This window comes from Ischnura elegans, chromosome 2 (assembly GCF_921293095.1).
Source record: "Ischnura elegans chromosome 2, ioIscEleg1.1, whole genome shotgun sequence".
NCBI classification, from domain to species: Eukaryota; Metazoa; Arthropoda; class Insecta; order Odonata; family Coenagrionidae; genus Ischnura; species Ischnura elegans.
This window is the reverse complement of record NC_060247.1, coordinates 80,915,464-80,931,564: the sequence shown is the minus strand read 5'-3', so window position 1 is coordinate 80,931,564 and position 16,101 is coordinate 80,915,464. Positions and strand designations below refer to the sequence as shown.

Genomic DNA, 16,101 nt, shown 5'->3' with positions numbered 1-16,101 from the left:
GCCGGAATCACACCATCATTTTTTCCGTCCCTCAGAATGATAGCTCAAGCGATATAGGCTTTTAGGGATCAAAAGACTGATAGCTCGAACCATCATTTTCTGTATGATGTGTGGAACGAAGTGGTGGAAGTTATTAGCATAAGTTAAATGGATCATTGCAATCTTTCCAACGAATTTATTTCAGTACGACGCGTTTAATTGTTACAGAAATATTCTCAAGTGCTCAAGGAGTAATCAATGAAAAATTGAATAAAAGACATCTTTTGCGGTCTTCCATTTTCTTTGATCAAAGAAGGTCCACTGAAATAATGCAATTTTTAACAAATTTTCAAGTTTTAATATTAAATCCTTTTCGGACTTCAGCGCTTTTCAATCGAAAAAATTGGACATGCGTTGGATAAATCACTGCAATATTTTTAATATATTCTTTAAAAGGTGGGAAAAAGTCTTTATTTTGCATAGCTAAGAAACGACTTCCTTATTGCTTTCATAAAATGGAGACATCATCAACGTAATAATGGCATGGCATGAGAAAATTTCGGCCTTTTTTAATCATCATGAGGAAATAACACGTGGGTAGGCATGAATTTTGAAATGAAACATGTTTTCTTCAAAATATAACATTCAGTGACGTTAAAACTCAATGCAAGGCTACCTAAAATGAAGAAATTACAATGCATATATTTGTTCAAAGTTACTACTTCATCCATTTTCATGTAAATACAGTGATATGGCTAGAATCATTGCATACGTTAGCTATAACCTCAAAAATTAGTACGGTAAAATGTCTATATTTTATTTTTATGGTGAATCTATAACTGTATAGCAAACACAACACAACATTTATGTTATACTAGCAGGCCAAACGGCGTTGCTCGGAAAGGATAGTACTCAGAGATGCATGAAACTTGGAATTTGGAATTTATGGCCGCATAGCAGAATTCATACATTTTCACTTTGAGCGTGTAAAGAGGTGTGCCTGCCCGGCAGGATGTACAACCGCATAAGTTAAAGATGTGTCGTCACAAACGGTAATGAAACGCGAAAGACGCGTCGGACACAATCGAAAGTAGCACTAAGAGGTTTGGGAGCATGAGATGCACCAATGTATTAACTTTGGTTGCAATCCGGGCAGCCGTATCGACATGCATAGCGGACAGACAAACAGACATCCTCTTTTATATATAATATAAGATTTGTATATATTTTTTCCTAGGATCGTTGTGGAATCGCCATTAGATCATATGTAAAAATTATAATTTTCAAAAGGTATTTCTGGATAATAGAGCATATGATTGCAAGAACTTTTCTATCGATAGTCGATGAAGAATTGAGCATATTTTGAAAATTTCGAGAAAATTACATTTCCTTCGTTTGCCGCTGGTAACTCCTTAAATACCACTTGTTTTAAAATGGATAGCGGAAGTTAACGCTCACTAATATTTATTACACTAAACTTAGAGCTATAAATCATACACCTAAGGAAAGAGCAACTCGAACAGTTTTACATAAAAGCCTACATGTGTTCAATGTAAGCACCATTCGTCACTAGCAACACGACAAAACGATACGCTAGTTTTCCCCAAACCTAGTGACTCTCGAGTTGTTGCAACAGCTGCTCGCGCAGCAACCACAGACTCCGTCTTTGCAAACTGCAAAACACGAAAAGCTTTCTGTTCACAGTCGCCACCTTTTTTGTTACTTGCGCTTTCATCTGATGGTGATGGAAACACTGAGTGCACATGCACACATTGTTGCCAATAAACAAAACTGTCTGAGTTTCTCTTTCCTTCGATGCATCATTTACAGCTGTAAGTAAAGTGTAATAAATATTACAAAGCGCTAAAATTTCATTTTTCCCGCTATTCATTTTCAAACACCCGATATAGAGGTCTACTTTCTTCTTTAAGTATAAGTGAGCGGTCCTCCATACGTTTTCTAGGTCTTCTCAAATGAGCTCGAAGGGAGCTGATCATGTGTCCGTCCTAACGGTGAGTCACGGTGCTTATTGGCGGCTCCTAAAGACGCGCGCAAGACGAATAATTTAAAACGGTATCCGAGCCGACTAACTGGGTCGGCATCGCCGTAGTCGGATGGTATCCACGTAAACTACGTGAAACAGGCACTGCGTTTTCCATATTTAACGAGAACCAAAGAAAGGGATCTTTGAGACCGCCTAGCTGACCAACAAGCTGATAGATTACTGAAGCTGATAGATAGCTAGTTATATGTATAGCTGAAGAATACTGATTACCACAATACCGCATATAAACTCAAAGACCGTAAAATAATCACAATTTAATGATATAAAAATATCCGTATTCTCCAACACATTGAACAACTTCGTCGAGTGAGTGAGTGACGGTAGAGCTCACCCAGGACTAAGCCACAAGCGTGTGCGTTTCACACATTCAGGGTAGGAGGGCTTGTTTCTTTCCACGGAGCACCTCGAACTCGAGGATTTTATGCGTGGAGTGCCCTAATGCTTCATTTGGGACCCTCTGGTCAATAGCCAGACGAACTATCACCAGAGCAACCACGACCCCAGTCAGTGGCGCAGCGAGGGGGGGGTTTTGGGGGTTAAGCCCCCTCCCCCCCCAGAGCTCAGAGAAATATTTAAATTTAATCCATTTTGCTTAATAGGATTGATATTACTAATAGAATAGTGTAAGGATTTATCAAATATCCCTCAGGAACCCGTAAAACTCACCATTTTGGACCATTTATCTTAAAATTCCGCAATTTATTAATCTCGCACCTACCGCTTATCCTGGTGGGTATTCCATAACCCCACACACCCCGGTATTAGTTGCACCTAAAGCCCCCCCCCCCAGCCTTAATTCCTGGCTGCGCCCCTGACTCCAGTAACATACATCAGATCCCAATCTTGCAAGTGGAGTTGGATCCCAAGGAGTTAAGGAGGCGTCCATTAATTACTTAAGGTGACTTTGGCAATTTTTAGATCCCCCTACCAACTTAGTGAGAAATCGTGAGATTTAGCTCAACTCCTCTCTCTAATCTCACGCTCAAAATGCGTATTTTCAGTGTAAATGCATTAATCTGTGCTTAATTGCGTTGGATTTGTTAAAAAAATTGCTTAATTATTTTTATTTGAGATTAGTTATCAGTAGTATTTAAGATTACTAAAATCACAATTTTACACTGTTTCTTGCGGAAAATAAATTACGTCTTACTTGACAGGACCCCGCCTCTCCCCCACGTGAGGTTGGATGATAACCGGCTTGAAACCCTCCGCCCTAAACACCTCACGTAATTAATGGATGACCCCTAACAGGTAATTTCATCAGGCACACTTAGTTTACCATCGGATACCTCCCTCTCGACCGATATTTTTGGTGACGGATTAATCACGCAAAACTTATGATACCATCTTGAATTTTTTTGGGAAAGCAACGTAGATCCTGTTAAGAATCTGCCCGTAACTCAAATATTTATGAATTAATGCATCTGAGAAACATAATTAAAAGGTAAAATTATCAAATTTTAAATGGAGTCAAAATTAGACAACGGTCTACTCTACATGCCCTGAAAATTTTAAGACGGTACGGTTTAGAGCGAATACAAATATCCAGAGGTATTCTCTTTTGTCTTTACCCGCGTAATAGTTGGGATTACTGGCCAACAGTTGCGTATCCACTGCTGGAGACCACCTAGGGTGACCTCAGACCTCCTCCTTTCCCTGAGGAGGTTTCCAGCAGCGGAGACGATACTACACCCAAAAGAGAATACCGCTGGACATAATTCACCAAATAAGAGCAGACGAGTAGAAGACATGAGTCTTCCAAAGACGACCAAAGATGTGACAGCAGGTACACTAACGCCACGAATGAATAGAAAGATCCCCAATCCGAAAAAGGACGCCCATCAGATTCCATTCAATTGTCTGTCGAAGGGAAGCGGTGTCTCTGTCTGCGGAGGTAGCTAACGGGAGAGGGGCCCACCACAAGACGAAAGTTGCCCAGGAACTGCTTAACAATGCGCGAGTCACATTATCGCGTAGGAAGGTACAGGGCAAACAAAGACCGTCGCCGCGACAACATTCACACTGCCGCTTATAGTCGCACCGAGGCGACCGATTGTTCAGCTACTTATGACAGACCCTTAAGTCGTTTTATTTATTTCTTAGAGATTCCTTCGTGTAGCATTCTAATATATCTGTCCCATTTTCCTCTTCATTATTGTACACAAATTTAAGTCAATACTTTCCAGCTATTGTCATTTTTAAACGGTAACCTGGTATGCAAGATTTACGACATTAAAACGAATTTTATATGAATCGAAAAAGATGAAACGAGTTATAAAAAGAGCAAATAAGAAACATGAAGAAAATATTCATGAATATATGATCGAATTTCAAAGATATTGCTGAGGTTAGGACATTTTCCTGGGAAAATCTGTCTTCTATCGTCGTTACTTTAGATGAAATGATTTTGTTTCGATTTTAGCGGTAACTCTATCCTATTTCTATTGTTGATGTATACCTTCAAAACGATTATTAAAAAAAATCACAGGCCATATTGCATATTTTCCGTGAGCATCCATGCCAAACTGAGAAAATGAGATAGGCTGTTTGCACTTTTGATTTACGGTGATTTGCAGGAAGCATAAAATTTGCGGTCAAATTATGGATGACCACTTCTCGTCACCAATTCAAGAGTAGGTATTCCTTACAAAGCGTGGATAACTCCACTTTGGGTGCTTTTTATTTCGTTTCCGACTTCGATATCAAGGCTGCGGAAACCGCGATTCCCATCATTACTATGGCCTCAGTTTTTTTTATTCCGCGGAGTGATTGGCGGAGTGTCCAGGCTACCTATTTTAGCAGTCCCACGGAAGCTGATTGGTCTTTCCATCAAAAAAATAGTTCTTCCCTTTGGGCTACAACCTTGTCGCGATGGAAAGGCTTGCGCGTTGCATCAACACCTAGAGCTATACTGGCAGGGGAAATTCCAAATTACTGCTGGTATGACCACCCTCGCCAGATAGGTCGGCGTAAGGGTACGAGCAAGACTAAAGGAAGTACACGTAATGTTATAACGTGAAAAAAACACAACTCGAACGGACGCGGGATCTCTTTCGTTCATTCAGGGTCAGCTACGGCTAACTATAACTACAGCTGAAAAGATACCCAGCAACAGTTGTAGTGAAGTACTAGTCGTAGTCGAGTACACGCTAATATCTTCTCGAGCTAGCAACCGCTTATTACCGTAGAACTGAATTTATTCTGTGGCCTTTTCGGGCGGGTAACGAAGCGAGGTCTCCATTATACGAAATCATAGCAAGAAACCGTGTGAGTTCCTATTAAGTATCAGCATCACCTAATAAAGTGCAAACCTACCTTAAACGGTATAATACCACAACAATAATTACACCTCCTCTGCCTGTCATGTGGATGTGACCGACAATGGTATTAATATATTATTATTTTTATTACGACAATGATATTATTTTTAACAAAGGCACCAATGAGAAATATTACTCCACCGCTAGCAACAATAAAAAAGTTGATGAACCGAATTTTTGAGGCCTTAACCTAGTAGAATACCATTTTAAGTTAGGAAAAATAACGACTTTACTATCTACAATTTAAACTTTAATCGTAAACTTATTTCAATACACTCTATCACTAGTCTTTAAAATGATGCAGTGTATTGTGTCTAGTCGATGATCAAATGTCAAATGTCAAGTTGTAGAAAATAAAGTTGTTATTTTTCCTAACTTAATAAAAAACTTGCTACAAGTTCAGCATCATAATTTGAAGGAATAGAAATAGATCATACTGTGAGCCAAAAGAGGAAGGGGAGAGAGACTTTTGCGATGCATGTGAAACAACCTTAGCCAATAGAATACTTCAATAATAATAAGAAAATATTGATTTTCCAAGTCATTTCGCCAATCATTATGACGCGCATTGATTCATCATAAGCTACAAAAAAATCATGAATTAGGTCGCTGATGCCATTATCTTCCATGCGCATCAATGTGTCGCAATACAGGTGACGCCCAACAAGACAAAACTGCTGCAGAAGAACAACTTCTGTCGCTTTTCGCATTACGTTCTCTGTAGAATCCAGAAATCGAAGAGCTTCAAAATTACCTGATTTAACCTCAGTAACTCGAAATGTCAAAGAGTCCTACAACAAATTTAAAATTTGTCGAATTCAACGCCAATTCACAAAATACAACCCCGCCACACGCCTATTAAGGCGAATTTTGGGGTGATGGTAAAGTGGAAAATTGAGCGTCTCCGTGTTGTGGAAAGTTCTGAGTAAGTTACCAAATTGGCATTTTCTTCTAATAAGAAGGTTTCTCAGAATGACTGCATAAGACAAATAACCATTGTGCTCGCCATTATGTGCACATGTGCACAGAAAGAAGAAATTAAAATGAAATTGACCGAGAATTTAGCTTCATCCAAGATTCGACCTTAATGACTCCGATGGCCATTCAGGTATGCTCCACCATTATTTCCTGGGGATATCCGGATTCGAATCCCGCTCAAACTAAATGGGCATTTTCAGGGGCGGATCTAGGATTTTTTCTTGGCGGGGTTTGACAGGCTATCGATCTTCTCATGCTTGAGATTAAAGACAAGTTACAACTATTACTTTACGAAATACTCTCTTAACATGAAACTTATTAATATGAAATTAAATAATTGAGGCTCCGCAATACACAAAACAAAACGAACGTAATGATAGCAGTATAAAAAAATTGTCTATTTTTTTAAGCGTCAGGGGGGGGGGAGACGTGCCCCCCCCCCTTAATCCGCCTATGGGCATTTTCTTTGCGAACTTCATCTACATCTACATACAACCCCACCAAAATATGCTTGCGATGAGGCGTTCATCAACTGATACCGATGCAGCTTGTCATCCGCAAACCTTCCTCGGGTTAGAACACCAGCAGTTCAAAGGGAGAAAATGAGAAATGGTGAGTATTGGGGATATTTGTCTACTTCATACCACCTAGTATTTGTTGAAGTCCTTTGTTATTCGGAGGTAAAAAAAATTCCTACCAATCCGATCGGCAAAATATTTTTAAAATCTTGTTTTACCATTTCCGTCGGATTTAAAAACCTAGTGAGGTTCCTAAATGATCTTGTCCCAGTCGCTCAGAAAAATCATGAATTTAATTGCTCAAGCAACCTAAGCCTGCCGCGCACTATCCCAGTCGCTAGCGAGTCTCAGCCTAATTCATTTGTATATTATTAGTAATTGTATTTCCTAGATATATTGACTTCATCAGACGCCTTTATGTTAACTCCATCCACAACATATCCAACGGAATAACTGGACGTCCTACGCATAATAAATGTACAGTCTGCACTTGCTTCGATTTAGTTTTAGTTCCGATTTTTGGCTCCATGTTCGCTGTTTAGAAAGGTTTCTCGTTTCAGAGAGCCGATTGTATTCGTGGGAGGAAGAGTTCACAAATGAAAAGGAAAACTCCAACATAGCCTTTCCCACCGCAGACGGAAAAGACAGGATCCAACATTCTGAGCGATGGCTTCCACGAAGCCGCGTGTGCTTCCGCTAGCCTTGGTGGAACGTGGGGTCCTAACATCTAGTTCCGTGAAACACGACGGAATCGCCTCCTGAATAGCTAAGTCCGGATAGAGGCTTGGTGGTGTCGACCCTGACGCCTGGCTCACATACATCTATCACTGTACTGTCCAGACAGTGACTTCTCCAGTGTTTGACAGTGGTTGACCACGAAATTAACCGAGAATAAATCCAGCTTCACCCGAAATTTGATCTCGGATGATTACGATAGCCATTCAGATATACTCCACTATTATTTCCTGGGGATATCCGGTTTCGAGTGCTGGTCAAACCAAATGGATATTTTCTTTGTGAACTTAATTTATATACAATCTTGCCTAAATATAAGTGTGATTTGTGGGGGTATTTGAACACCAACAGTTTAAAAGAGGAAAATGAACAGGTGACGAACTTTGAATACATTTGACTACTACGTCCCACCTAGCAATTACTGTAGTAAAACAATTTATCTAAATATTAAATACACTTCACGGAGTAGATGAAAACTTCATACGATTCGACAAAATATTTATGAAAACCGGGTTTATCAAACAAATATTTGTGGAATCGTATCGATTTTCATTTTAATCCTGGATTTAATCACATTAATCAATCATTTACATAAACTTACCAAAGAATCAACCTTTTTATACGGCTTTGTATTTTATATTAATTTAGATACGACAAAAATGCTAAAATGTATGCAGAAGGGGTAACCCCTCAAGAATTCATGATCCTATCTGTTCGACGATAGTTACATCTAGAGCTACGTGAATCCCAGAGTTAATAACCAGCTTAAAAATTAATTCGTAAATATCGAATTTTTAGTACAGCTTAACGCAAAAGGCATTAAGAAGAGAAGCAACTAACATAAGGCCTACAATAGAGTCAAGACTATGCAGACCTCCCGATTGACCGTTTGGAGTCATGTAACTCGCTAGCAATCAATGATGTCATATTGAAATTTTCAGTGTATATAAAGTGAACAGTGAACAATATTTGCTAGCATCTCAAATTGAACAATTTTACGTCAATATTTTCTTATAATCCACTCTTGACTTCCCTGGAGTGTAAGTATTCGCAATGTGGTGCTGCCGAGGAATTGGCAGTTTGAGTCGTGACTTGGTGAAATTGCTTCATGTTGAATCAAAATTAATCAAAACAAACTGACTCAATTTATATTATAGGGTCATACTCTTCCTGTGTCCTGTATTTGCACCTGACGATGTCGAACAGCGACGAAACTGGTCATTATTAAACACACTTATGTGATATTAACAAGGTTTTCTTGATTCAACCTGCCGAAGAATATTGACGATGATATGGATTGGCCGAGTTAGTAATGAGGAAGTGCTAAGAATAGTGGGAGAAAAGAGAAGTCTTCCAAAAACATTTAGGAGAAGGCAGGACAGCTTAGTGGGCCACATCATGAGGTATGATGGCCTGATAAAAATAATCGTAAAAGGAAAAGTTAAAGCGAGGAAGGGCAAGGGATGAGTCACATCTGACAGTTTATAGAGGATCTAAATAAAAATAAATACGTCACTATGAAAAGGCTAGCGGATAAGAGAGCGGAATGGAGATCTGCGTCAAACCAATCTAATGAGTGTTGACTTGTGAAGATGATGATTTTTCTTAGATGTATTTTTTTAATACTTGAGATGCAGACAAAAGTTGAAAAAGGTCTACCCTACAAATAATCACCTAAATGATATTTAACAATGGAATTTTCAACTTTTTACAAACACCAATGACGTTAGATGATATGGAAAAATCATTAATTGATGTTTTACAGAAAATGTGATTTTCCCAGATTTTTTTATTTCTCCTTAAACTTTCATGAATTTCCAGACATTAAAATTACATGACTTTCCAGAAGATTCACGTTTGCTTCATTAGAACACAGTTTTTCATGAAAACACGAAAAACAATATATTAATCTTATAAGTTAAATTCTCTTCGGAACTACCCATTCCACTCTGCCTCATGAACCAGGGCTTCCCATTTGTCGTAGATTTAAATGCCCATATGATCCAATCCGATAGCTGTACCATGGCGTGATTCTCCTGGGTTCACTTTCTCGGCAAAATGCCTTCTAGTAGATATTTCCATTTGGGTGCATGGGTATTGCATAAGCTGGCACACATTTGCTTGCATTCAAAGCACGTTTATATTCGCGACAGAAGGCCATTTCATCCATTCCGAGTGGGATTGAGTTTGTAAAAATGCACAGTGCATCGATAACTCATTCGTAGCAATGCACTCGACAGAGAGCAGACTGCCGCAGAAACATCAACATTCATAGACATCTACATACTTCGCAACAAGCCGCCTCCATTGGCATTTGGCTATTACCTCTCAATTCGAAAATAAATCAGAGTTGAAATATGGGGTTTCGTCACAAAAAATTGAACTTAGTTGAACTTGATTCCAACAAAAGACACCGATTGTACTTTTATTCAAAATAGTAGCGTCCACTCAAGTATTCAAAATAGCTCCAGCATGAAAGTTATCCCATTTATATTCCAGCAGCATCATGCAGCCGAATAATAAAGTTCACACCATTCAAACTGCATTCTTAAACAGTCTTGAAACTGAGATCTACCCATTAAAATGCAACAGAGCTTCGTTTCCTACTATGGCGCAGAATATTTTTATAACTAAACCCTTCACAAACTCAAAGAATAATTATAAAAACCTTCGTCAAAGTTACATAAAAATTTAAATATGTTGAGATTAAATCTCTCAGATTAAATTTTCAGTATTTAAGCTTTTAATAAAAAAATCAATCTGGGAAGGTATTAACAGCTATGAAATCACAAAATTTTCATAGTCTTACGATCAAATACTGACGTAAAATCACGTAACTTTGAACGAGTGCAATACACAGACTATACAAATTATCTACGAGGTGACTAATGGCAAGGATATCTTCATAGCATTTTTTATTAAAGATTACATGCGAAGATGGACAATGGCGGTAAAAAATGTTTTAGAATAAATTGTACAGAATTTTCTGCAGTTATACGATTATTATACGATTCCACGATTGACAAATTCCACCTAAAAATTACGCCTGAGACAATGGAATTAGTAAAATGTTTTATAATTAGGAAGCAGATTTTACACATTCAAGTTCAAAACAAACCCCTCTCCAATACTCGGGTAAAAAATTTGTATTCATTCATCTAATGACATTTTCAAAATTTTATATGCGATAAGGAAAGTTTACCTGTTAATGTATTTACGTAATACCGAAAGTAACTATGCTTACCAATCCACTTCTATGAGTGTACTTACGTCGTATGCAAGATGTTAATCGATATCAGATATGATTCAAACCTAACATAATTAGAAAAGCAAAAGAAATCCAATCTTTTGAAATTGAGAAGAATCAGCGTGAGCTCGTTTTCGAAATTAAATCCTGCAAAATGCCGTGTAGGCCACTAACTACACACGTCGCATGGACAATGCTGACTGCATGAATACACGTAGAAATATCGTCAACAGATTTTTCGTTTGCGTAAATCACGATGCATTTGTCTGACAAAGATTGACGGACTTTGCATTTCCGAGGAGGCTCTGTGGCTCAATACGATCGGGAGATTTCATAGGATATTCGGAGACTTCAACGCTAGTCGTTGTTCAGAACAAAAAACTCCTCCGACTTCATGGATAATAGGGCGGTAAACGGTCCTGAAGAAATTAATATCGGGGATAAAGTTACTGATTGAAGTAAAGCTCCAATAAGACCATTTTTAGAACACGACAATAACAGTAATAAAGGCATAAAGACAGTTGTTTTTAGATTCAAATTTTAAGATATTAGTAAACAGATGCTATAAAAAATGGCATACCAGATGAAAACGTACCAAGAAAAAAAATGAGATGGAACATCATAACACCATTTACAACTTATACGAGAGGTAACACCATCATAAAAATCTAAAGCTGTATAACCCGACCAAGGAGGTCTGCTATTGTAAGGTGATTATGATAAAATAAAGTGTGAATTACCAAAGAGACGCAAAAAATCCAATTACCCGAGGAGAGTAAAATCTCGTAGTCACATATAAGACCGTTTATATTCAACGCAACATCATAGAGCGATTGAAGCATAGATATAATAATCCTTTTCCCTAGTTGAATTTCAATATCTATTTCATGCTCAGGAAAACCTATTTGTAAGCTACTACTTTCAAGTTTATATAGTTAGTATCTGTCACGTAATGTTTCTTCCATATTCTCTATGTCACAGTTAATCGAATTTTATCAGTAATTTCGAAGATGAAGAAAGTTTAGCCAAAAAAAGGAGAAAATAGGGCTTCATTTATTACGAGAACTGAATTCATTCTAAGAAGTACTTTTTTTAAAGTAGAAGCTAACGAAGAAGTAGATAACGAAGCGAAAGAAAAGTATGAAAATAAATTTTCGACCAACAAGGAGGAACATGAATACGGGTATTTCAAAAATTTTCAGGTAAAAAAGAAAGGGGACACTTAGTAAACATAAACAAATGGATAGATTTTCTGAAAATAATAGGAAAAATTTGCAACCAGCTCCCAATTGAGACCTCCGCAATGTTTCCAAATTCGCATTAAAAAAAATAAACCGGTGAAAAATATTCATTTTTCCGCTTAACTTTCCAAGTGCGTAACTAATAAGTCTTCGAGTGATGGGTAGTTGCCCAAGAGGTAAAGAGAAAACGACATGGATCCGTTTACTGAGCGACTTATGAAATTTTATTTTTTTAACAGGTAAGTAAATACGAGTTCATTTCAGCTGTTTCTCTTCATAGATTCAACTTTGATTTTTATTTCTGACTTTTTACATAAATTCAGAGCGATGCATTACTGAGTGAACGTTACTAATAATAAAGATGCATGCTATTCCGTGAGACTAACTCTTATTCATAGCTTTATATATTAAAAAAAACTTTGTATCAATTTGCATAATGCATGCCTTTGGTATCTCTGTATCATGCTCTAATTATTTGATCTCATTCAAGAGCGTCGACTTTTCCCTTGCACAACCAACTTAGCGCATTAGAAAATACGGCACTAGAAATTTCTTGACATAACTTGTTTAACGGCGTTTGATATGCCCATTCGAAGTTCCTTGTGCTGGCAGCACCCTTAAACTCTGTTTACATATACAATGAAAATTATTTAATTTTTCATCATTCCTCATTTCTATTACACAGGTCTACAAAAAAGCTTTGTGGTACCGAAATTTTTTAAACTTAAAAATATAATATAAATATGGAATACGTTTATTTCTATCGGCTATACTTTGGTAGATATTGCATTTTCATTCCTAAATCATTTTGATTTTGTAGATATTTATCGATTGATATCATAACCGCCCACATACATTTCATCATTACATTATTTTAAAATCGCTTCATGTTTAATTTTGTCTAGTATATTAGAAACTTTTATCACACATGAATAATTTTGTATGAACCAAATTAACACAAAGAGCTTACGGTATTACGTTTTCGTGCATGGCATTTTTAACATTTCTTAATGTATGCAGAATAATAGTTGATTACATCGCAACGCACCACAAAGCATCTTGTAACAGAAAAAAATACTACATAAGGATACTACCTTCTTCAGAAAGATACTACAATTTAAATAAATTAGGTAAATTACACCTGATGCAAGCATAAAAAACTATGGCATCAAAACAAGAGTTATCAATGTGATTTTCTTAGTTTTATTGGGGGGCAATGCAAAACCTTCGCTCTCCTCAGTCTAGATACATCGCTTTGACCTGCAGATCTCCGAATTGCTTTTTTGCACCTAGAGTTATTACGGAGATCTTGCTGAGGTAGATAAACGGCGATTACGAGGTTGTAAACGTAAGGCATGTGAACGTGTCAGCGGCGGAAACGGGATGAAGTCTCGCTGGAGGACAAATCTCTTCCGTGGGGAGGGGATTTCAACTAACATGCTGGGTATAACAAAGGCTACAAAATTTTTGCGTGCTGACCGTTCCAGTTGCCTGAGTACCCACAAAGACCCCATTCTAGGATACCGTAAATGTGACGAAAAAAATAAGTGGCATAAGGAGTGATGTGAAAGAGCGAGGAATGTGATTGAGGCTCCAAAACGCCCAATACGTTTTCATTTCATCGTGAATTGGACGACGCATTCAATGCGTAACAATGGCCGGACTGGTTACTGCTATGCGAGCCCCGAGGGATTGAAAGATTATACGACAAGGATTCAAAAAAACATATTCGATTCAAAACACATAGCATAAAATATTATTGAAACCCACCTGATGTTGCACCTACTGTATAGTTTGTAAGAGGTATTTTTAGACCTGCAATATGTAATTTTAGAGCCCGAACAAAATCAATGTTGTGCTGATGAGTGACAGATTATTCACAAAATATCGCATTGTCGTAAATTAAGTAGTATTGGTACGTGACTAAACTGTGATTTTAAAAATTTATGAAATACTATTATCTGATGATTGATTAATCTGACACTGATCCGTTTTGCCCCTAGAAACCCAGAAAGCTTAGCCTGAGTAAATTACGACTTCCAGGGACCGGACCAGCAGAATTTTACACGCACCCAAGTTTTGATTGGTGAAAAAAACATACTCAGCCGGGTCTCGAACACACGATCCCAAGATTAGCCGGCAGCAATGATGATTATCACAATCAATTTTTCGAATTCTTAAAAAGGAAGGTTTTGTAATTGCTTCCAGACACCGAGCAAAAGTTTAAATCTGCAGGATTTTTCGGACGTCCGATACTCATTCTAGGAACTCGGCAATCCATGCGAAAGGATGTGAATTCTTTGCCGGCGAAATGTGGCTGTGAATGTGTCTCGGGTTTTCCACCGGGTTAGACACTCCATTTTTGCCAACGCTTCGAATCAAAACTACTTTTCCATCGAAACTTCAGCAGAAATGGAGGGCCTAACCCGGTGGAAAGCCCGAGAGACATTCACAGCCATCCCTAACGTACGTTTCCACAGGTCGACAGCTCACCTCTGACTACTGAGCAAACGTTTTAAACATTTAGGGTAGGGTGGCAGTACCTTTCCCGGTAACACGGAGGAGGCATTCTGTTGGAAGCGACCGCAGGCTTCACCCGGGATATCAACCCGGGACCCTTCGGTCGGCAGCCAGGCGTTTGACTTCCTCGGCTACCAAGTCCCACGTAATGTAACACTACCTAAAACTCATACGGCGCCTGGGGTGCGAAAGAGGAAAAATCATTGCCTTGAACGGATTCCGAACCTGAATCCTCCGCAGTCGCGCCAGGTTTCTACCACTAGAATCATTACATCATCTTTCTCTGAGGACTTTTGGAGGACAAGATGGTTTATCCATTCCATGATGGTTATTCATTTTAATAAATCCGGTTCAAAGCCAATTGCTTGTCCTCAGTGAACTTCTCGCACTTCGGGTGCTCTTGCGGGTGACTCCGTTCAAGTACGACGCTTGCTAGTTATTCCTTCAATAATCGAAAGTCTCCGTACTTACACGTTTAAAAAACCACCATATTGATATTCGGACAACAGTAGAACAACCTGTCGACTCCCGCCGTGACCAAAACACGAACATATACAATTTTTTCAGTGGCCATCCCATTCTGGTTTTGCCTTCCACTTTGGGCTACGCGAGGCCCTCTGCAGATGGCGGACCGTACTACAGCGTCGTCGGCAGGAAGGTCGACGTGAGGGAGCAGCATGCACGCACATACCAGAATACTAACCAGAGCCACTCCTCCTGGGATCCAGCTTCCGGTCCGGGCCCACTCCCTCGGGCGCAGCGACGGCAGGGCTTCATCAGGGGCCCCACCCGCCCAATAACACCACCAAGGGCCCTTTCTCCAAACACAAACACCATACACCTGCGCCGCTCCGAAAAAACGTCGTCCCTCTTCCAAAGAAAACAGGACGATGGACGATCACTACCAAGCACACGCGAAAAGAGACACACAACAACGCAGTCGGCGCACAAAGCAAGGGAAAACACCACAATCCCCTCTCTTTGTGAGTGCACCGTGCAGGAGCGAGTGATGTTTCTGCACGATGACAGTTCGCGTTCGCCGCGACTGTTCGGACTCGGCGAATGGCGGCTGGCGAGAGCACTGACACTGGGCTATGCCTCACGGGGCGAGAATGACTGCGGATCGGAGAGATGCGAAGCGGCGGGAGATAGGGGCGGGAAGGCGGGGAGGTAAAGCGTGCTGCCCCCCTCCCCCACACTTCCGTCGAATACCTGTGGCGCCTGGGGGCGTGGGGGAGGGGAGGGGAGTGGCTGGAGGCGGGGAGGAGGCTGGAGAGGCGCGCACGGTTGCCAAGCCAATTTCTATCTCCTCCAGCGCGCCTCCGCCACGCCACCAACAGGGAGGATGTCGGAGGATCCTCTCCCGCTCTCCTTCGGTTAGTCATCCGTGAGCCCTGAGTTCGTTGGGACGGCATTTGTGGAGAAGCAGGTGCGGGACCAGAGACCCTCTATGGCAGAGAGAGCTGTGGCTGTATGGGCTACAGAGGTGAAGCCCAAG

The 16,101-nt window shown here is 39.6% G+C and overlaps 1 protein-coding gene across 1 annotated transcript in view; it reads right to left on the bottom strand.

Annotated features, from left to right (window-relative positions):
- The window catches only part of LOC124153192, a 75,004-nt gene extending 59,284 nt beyond the window's left edge, over positions 1-15,720 (bottom strand). Inside the window, exon 1 of the mRNA XM_046526292.1 lies at positions 15,307-15,720. The gene's annotated coding sequence lies outside the window, so the exon portion shown is untranslated. The remainder of the gene's footprint in view (positions 1-15,306) is intronic.
- Positions 15,721-16,101: the final 381 nt, after the last annotated feature.